Source organism: Saccostrea cucullata, unplaced genomic scaffold, assembly GCF_032062105.1.
Source record: "Saccostrea cucullata isolate Sc308-1 unplaced genomic scaffold, CSIRO_AGI_Scuc_v1 ctg20527, whole genome shotgun sequence".
In the NCBI taxonomy this organism is placed as follows: domain Eukaryota; kingdom Metazoa; phylum Mollusca; class Bivalvia; order Ostreida; family Ostreidae; genus Saccostrea; species Saccostrea cuccullata.
In genome coordinates, this window is record NW_026918752.1 from 2,870 (window position 1) to 10,583 (window position 7,714).

General features: G+C 31.9%; 1 long non-coding RNA gene across 1 annotated transcript; it reads left to right on the plus strand.

Annotated features, from left to right (window-relative positions):
• Window positions 1-2,669: 2,669 nt before the first annotated feature.
• LOC134270390 (uncharacterized) lies at window positions 2,670-7,511 on the plus strand. The gene is made up of 3 exons (XR_009992811.1): window positions 2,670-2,744; window positions 6,296-6,490; window positions 6,625-7,511. It is a non-coding gene; the product is annotated as an uncharacterized LOC134270390 (long non-coding RNA).
• The last annotated feature ends 203 nt before the right edge of the window (window positions 7,512-7,714 follow it).

The window sequence follows — 7,714 nt, forward strand, 5'->3', positions numbered from 1 at the left end:
GGAAAAGCGTTTTTTCAAAATAAAAATTCAAATAATTTGAATATCAATAAATCCTGTGGTGGAAAGATGCATTGAAATATTAAAAATAGAATGATAATTGAAAACAATTTTTTTACCAGCTAAATTTTTTTTTAATTGATTTTTTTTTATTAATTAAAAAAGGGGAGATAACTCTTACCAAAATTCAAGGTCATGAATTAGGACACATCCCACTAAACATACTTATAGTAATAAATGGGAAGTATGTCTAAATAAACTTCAGTCTTCAATGCCTACATATCTGTTATGTTTTCAATTTCATTGAATTTCTTCCCATTAGGGATTGAAGACCTTAAGAAAATAAATTGATTGTAAAGTTTGTAATAAAAATCTCTATATTTACACAAATTTTTGTGAAGAGTTACTTCCCCTTTCGGAAATCTTTTGCTTAAATCAATGAAAATGAAAGTGAAAGTACACAGCAGAAAATGACTTTAAGAAGTAAATACTGTCTGTTTTGGATATTTTCAGGGGTTTTAATCCAACTTGTGAAGTATTTAACAGGTGCGGATCCAGAAATTTTTTCCAGGGGGGGGCCACCCCAGTCAAAAAAAAATCCAATCACAGAAATTTGTTGACAAGCAAAAAAAAAAAAAAAAAAACCTAAACTCCCCAAACGTCAAAAACCTATTTCATGGGGGGGGGGGGGGGGGGGGGGGGGGGGGGGGGGGGGGGGGGGGTTAGTGGTGACTTCCATTGCCTCAAATCTTTCACTTTTCATACCCATTTCACACATATTCATGTTCACCAGGGGGGGGGGGGGGGAGCGTTTTGCAAGGTAACTTTTTTCTTGATTTAGTATATACATTTTTTAACCTGGTAAATTCCAGGGGGGGTCCTGACCCCCCCAACCCCCCTCTAGATCCACGCATGTTTAACTTTACCCATAGTTAAACTGTTAAATGATTGATCAGGCTTTACTGTGTCTGAGAGATATACATGTTTGTGTGTAGATGTGATAAACTTAAAAATGGATTCCATCCTATGAAATTCCTGCTTTGTGACAACAAGTGCAATATCATTTCAAAAAAAGTGTTTAAAAACAAAGTATCGTCAGTTAAATGGACTTCAAAGCTAAGAGTGGGATAATAAGGTTGTGATGAAGAAATATATATGGCAATAAGAAGATCACTAGGCAAGTACCAATGAAATATTTACCACGTACATTGAAAGTTGCACATATTTTGTATGAGTTCATTAATAAAAGGGCATGATTATTTATTGTAAAAATAACTTTGAAGTACCCAAAGCATAAATAATGACATGATTCTAATTATATCAATATTAATAGTATAGGCATATTATCAATCTTATATAAAATCAGATGTTGATGAAAATTATATACCGGTAAACCATCTCAGCATCTGTCGATTTCCGTCCGTCCGTCTGTTATGCTTTGGGGTACCCATCTCTTATCCGCAACTCCTCTCATACCATGGAAGGAAATTTAATGAAACTTTCACAGATTCTTAATTACATATTGCCATTGTGCACCTGCTATTTTACTTTTTGATCTGACATGTATTTTTGATTTTCCAGAGCAAAACATGGACACTGCCATTATTTTCATATGGGGGGCGGGGGGTATCATTTAGTGAGCTCATTGCTCACAGTACATCTAGTTTCTTTAATATATGATTATTTTATTGCAACAAAGAAAAAAATTATTTAATTATTAAGATTTCTTTGTCATAGCAAACACTGTCACAGTTGAATTTAAGCCAAATTTATAATACAATGTGTACACTTTACTGAAACAATATATAATGAAGGAATACATTAAAGATTTATAGGGAAATATGGCAATTTCCAGTGGAGAGGAGTTCCTTTTACGTACATGCAGTCAAATTGGGGAAATGTAAAATGGTCGTTGTTGAAATCATAGATTTATGTGCCCAAATTACAGCTGAGAAAGAAAGATATATTTGATTTTGTCACATTTTATGAGGACATCTCAGTATTCCATTTATCACAGACTTTATGTTCTGGAAAATATTTCTAAGAAGCTTTCCAAATAGTTTTAGATAAAAACTAGAGGTACTGTGAGCGATGAGCTCACTAAATGATACCCCCCGCCTCCCATATGGTTATAACTGGTGAAATAGTCCATCTTTTCCTGTGGCCGGGAAACCCAAAATATCTGTCGGATCAAAAAGTAAAATAGGAGGTGCACAATGGCAATATGTAATAAAGATTCTGTGAAAGTTTCATCAAATTTCATTCGGTGGTATGAGAGGAGTTGCGGATAAGAGATGGGTACCCCAAAGCGTAACAGACGGACGGACAGACGGACGTACAGCTGTTCTTACGAGAGGTACATTGTGGGGTAAAATTAACGTATTTTCCAGCAGTGTGGGGTTTTTTGGGTACTGTGGGGTTAACCCCATAATGAAGAGGTCTAATTACGTTCAAAATTACTCTATGAGGTCGAAAAACCTAAAATTAGATTTAACCTCACAAAGACTTTGTCCAAATTTTGGACATGTCCTTAGCCAAAAACGCTCAGACATTCAGAAATCTGCTGTTTAGAGGAGTTCGGTAATTGAATCGAGGAGTTCCGAATACCTGAGCATGCGCATACATTTAAAACTAACTGCGCATGCGCAGAATACGGAAGTTTGTATTAGCAGTGAGGAAATTCGGAAACACAAAAAGCAAATGCAGTAAGTCTTACTATTTTGTTGCACCACATTGAAAAAAGCTTTGTAAGTTGTTTGACATGCTTCATACGTACATTATGCAGTTGAATTTATTTAAAGTCAAGGAAAGGACACTTGTAGTCCACATAAACACATAGCATTGAAAACGGGCTTTTGTGAAAAAAATTACAATGAATGCACTGATAGTTCTTTTTTAATCAGAGGTCTGCAATGAAAATCGACCGATACCCGGGGGTTGGGCTAGTGGTTTTCTGCAAGAGGGTCGCCCCGTTGGCCAGTAAAAAAAAGATAATATTATTTGTACACATGCAATACATGCAAAGCACACCTGGTACGTATTTTCACTCGTTTTTTGCTATAAAAATCCAATTGAAACCATTTAAATTTTCCATATAACATGCTCCAACTGTCAATAAATCTCCATAATTTTATCCGTGTTGGAGTACTACTTGGCTTATTTACTTCAAAAAACGATCGTGTTTTTTTTCTTAATTCGAATTTTCTCTATATCTATGGTAAATACATGCAGATATCTCATAACATGAATACATGAGATTCTTCCGACGGGAGACAAAATCTCTGGATTTTTCACGCCTCTTCCGCCCCTACCGATTAATTTTTAAATCTTCCGTGTTTAAATTTTTTCAAATTGAATATTTTTGGCTTTAATTTTACCCTGTTTCGTAGTATAATTGCTCTCTCTCTCTCTCTCTCTCTCTCTCTCTCTCTCTCTCTCTCTGAACTCATTCTAGAAACGTACCAATTGTTTAATCTACTCTTCACACATTTGTTTACATGTACTTGTAATCGTACCTTAATCTATAGAGAGAAAATCAGAATGGAAAAATGGAATTAATGTCACTGCAATAAATCTTCGCAGCAAGTAGGCTTCGTAGGAATCAACATGGGGTTGTATAATTAGATTGTAAAATTTAGTGGTATATCAATTTGATAAATGAAATCAATGTTTATAAATGAGTGTAGGAAATTTTAATCAGTTGTTAAAATACCCAATATGTCACATTGCTTACACAGTCGCTTGAGTAATTATGTGCCGGATAAAAAAATTCACCTATTAAAGAAATTAAACAAATTACCTTTAGATACGTATATATAACTCTGTTTGTGTTAATGAAAAAAATATAATTGTCCTATAAGATCAATTTGTACTTATTTTTCAAGATCGACCATTGAAAATTTAAAAGAATTAAATCACAATTAATAGTTTTTCCATAGCTAAACTTAAAGAAATTCAAGCTTAAAGCTACATTTTGTAATTTACAATATTAATTCATCCTTACTTTGAATATTTACAGTGAGAATATGTAACTTAGCTAATACAGGTCTATCAGTATTTTTACACCTGTTAGATTTTGATTCTGTGTAGAAGCTCTAATTGCAACTCTGTTTTGTATAGCATGATTATCACGTGAATTTCACCATCAGGAGACGATCGATAGGCATTAGTTACGCTCTACTGCACTTGACACCTGTGTTGTAGTAGAATGATTTTAAACTGCGTTAATACAAATCTTTGGTCAATTGAATAATTTTTTTTGTGTGTCTGTATGTTAGATAGAAATTCTGACAGCTTTATAAAAATAGTATTAAAATTTACAAGACTTTTAAAACTTCAGCAAAGTAGTTGATCGAGGATTAATTGAAGGGGGGGGGGGGGGGGTTACACTGCTTATCATTACCTGAACATATGATAGTGAAGTTTTTAAATGGATTTTATTGACACTTTCTGAAATAAATTTTTATACTTTATTTAATTCACCATTAAACTGTCTTTTAATTAAAGCTTGTGTATTTTTTCTTATTAAAAAAATAGATAGTAGTAAGGCACATGTATTTCTTCTTGAATTAATACTGTAAATAAATTATCATGTATTTGAATGTAACAAAAGAACACTCAGAGTTCCCGAAATTAGTCAAAAATATGTCGGACAATTGTCCTGTAAATATTCAAAATTCACCGGACAGTTGTAAAATTCACCGGACATAAATTTTTTTGTTTGTAAATTTAACATATTATAGGATTGGAAATTGTAACGATATAATAAAAAATATGTGTAAATAAAAAGATGGCAAATGCAGATTTTTTTTTTTAATTATTAAAATATTTTCTATAAGGCCTGTGTATGCAGGATTTGACTTCGCCGAAGGCGTGTGATGACCAAAGCTTAATTCATCGTATAAAATTATTATGTCCTTTCTGACAGATTTTTAAAATTTTTTTTTAAATAAAATCTGCAAGATGACAACTCTTGGTTGATTGTTTGGAAAATATGTTTTTTTACAGGCTTTTTTCTTTTGGATTTTGGATTTTGGTATTTTATGTGCCAGGAAAAATATTACGTAAAATATCAAACTCGTTTTAAAAAGCCTGGAAAACGTCCGATATTTCTGACTAGTTAAAATTTATTATACAACCTCCACACAGTTAAAAATATGTACTAATTATATAAAGATATGCAAATTTATCATGAAAATCATGATTTTAAGTGAATTTGTTGTCGTTTTACTACATTCAAGTCAGTCCTCTATTTTTAGAAAAGGGGAAAAACGCGCATGTATTTTAAATGCTATCAAATACATTAAAAAAAAATCCAGAAGTTGGTATAATATTATCATGCTGATAGATTAAATTATAGAGAAAATAATAAATGGTAACAAATTGTCTGTAATCAAGCAGAAATAGCAGGCAACTCTTGCAACCCTGCAAATTCGTCCTTCAAAACGAAAGTAGATTGTCACATTTTTTTTACTGTCAGAACTATACAGAGTGCATATATTTATCAGAGGGAAAATATTTGTTTGACAGTGTTTTTAAAACTGTTTTTCCTCCCAGACTTATGGAAATTATTATTTTTAATATGAAGCTTTTTATAGTAGACAATCACCGTCTACATTTTATTTTTAAACAAGATCTGGCGCGCCCATGAGAGGCCTGACGTTTTTTTTTTCATTCCTTTAGTTTTGCATTTGTTTATTGTCAGGACAATTGAATTAAATGATTTTGTTAAGATTATATGTAAACGTTATACAGTCTGTTAAAAAAAACATCGGACATTTTGACCGATAAAATTAAGATTTTACCGGTCCCATTCAAAGTTTACCGGGGCTCCCCGGTGGACCGGGTGCGTTTCTGGAACCCTGAACACTTTTGAATGTATGAAGTTTAACTGTTTTGTAGGAACAGAAACATGCACAAAACCTTAAAAATTTGGAATTCTTTAATTTGATATTTTTTAAATAAGCTAGGATTAATATATATACACACATACAAAGGTCTTGTGAAATTGACAAGTTTAATTAAATCAACTGTAGTGGTTATTGCTGTTTATTTATTGACCGACTGGCTACTTCCTGGGCAAACTGGAATAAGAGGCCACCTGTCTTAAGTGGCTAGTTTCTGGACTTCCCAAAGCTTAAATCAAGTTTGACTGTACTTTTTCACCTTTTACCAATATAAGAAAGTAGTTCACAGTACATGACACTATGCTATAAATAAATTTCGATGAATTTTAATTAGTAACTCGGAATTTTTGTATGTGTTTTAAATAAACATTTGCTTCTGTATTCCTTTGTAGAGTTCAGATACTATTGAAAGTGAACATCAGTGGAACTTTGATGATCAAGGCCACTCTATTGTTGCAGCAACACCAGCAGGCGTCGGACATTCATAAAGTTGAAAGAACAAACCTATGACTTGAACACACAATTCGTGATCTGAATATAGTTCACAAATTTAAGGAAAGCAACTATTAAAGACATCCAGATAGATGGTTAGTACATGTTATTATAAGTGCCCATAAAATCAAGACAACAATATTATTTTACAATAAATTAAAGCATAACCTTTAAAAAATTCAACATTATCATTTAAAAATATATTTTACTGTATTTTTTTTTTTGACAGGTATACATGAAGTATGAGTTAAAGAATTTTCAGAAGAACAAGCACAATCCCGATTCATTCTTGCCATTGCCTTCTCCAGACGGCGACATTCAGGACCTGACTTACTTTTCAGAAAAAGATGAATCGATTTTTGAAAGTTGATCTAAAAAAGATAACATTTACATGGGGCGTGGATTTGAATGACATTTTCTTGATGGGCAACAAGTTTCAAGTATTTGGATGTCTATTCTCAAGTTACTGCAAACCTTAAATTAACTTCTTGATTATTAGTTAAATGTGAGACCGTGTCTTACTTGAAGTAATCATTTTTTGAATTGAGCTATGTAATCTCTGATTTCTTATGTTTATGAGTAGTGTTCAGCTTTAAGACAAAAGGATCTTTTATGAACATTGCGTTCGGCATGGCGAATTTCTAAACATTAAAGTCATAGTTTTCGTCTTTTTTAATTAGTAATCTCATTTTAAATGTGAGAAATAATTATTAAACTGAAATGTACATTTATGTTGTTTGATTTTTATTTTTTTGAAAATTATAAATCAAGTGCATTTTTTTTTTCATTTTATTTTAGGGGATGGGAGTGGGGGTGCAGCTGTTAAGTTTGAGTATATTTTCCAAAAGGATGTACATCGTTATTTTTGTTTGAAGAACAATTTTAAAATGCAAAATGATGAGATATTAGACTACACTTTTTTTTCTTAAAACTTCATTTGAATTAATATATTTTGTTTATAATAAGTAGCAATAACATGCAAGTTTTAGAGTTATTTGACAACTCACTATATACTTGTTTTACATGTCATACATCTATGAAGATTGTCTCAAATTTTGAGGGTTTTTTTTCTGTGTTCAACATTTATTGACATGTTTCTTATCTGTGTTCAACTTATCGAGCAACTGAAAAGTTTGATTAAATTTTTTTTTTAAAAATCAGGATCATCTCTTTTATTTATTATTATTAATTTACAATGTAATTATGAATGCTTTTGATGCATAATGTACACTTCAAATTCATGCACCAGCAGATCCAAAGGAAAAATTCTCATTAGAAATATCAGTAAAGATAAAGAGATTATCCAATTAAAAATAGTT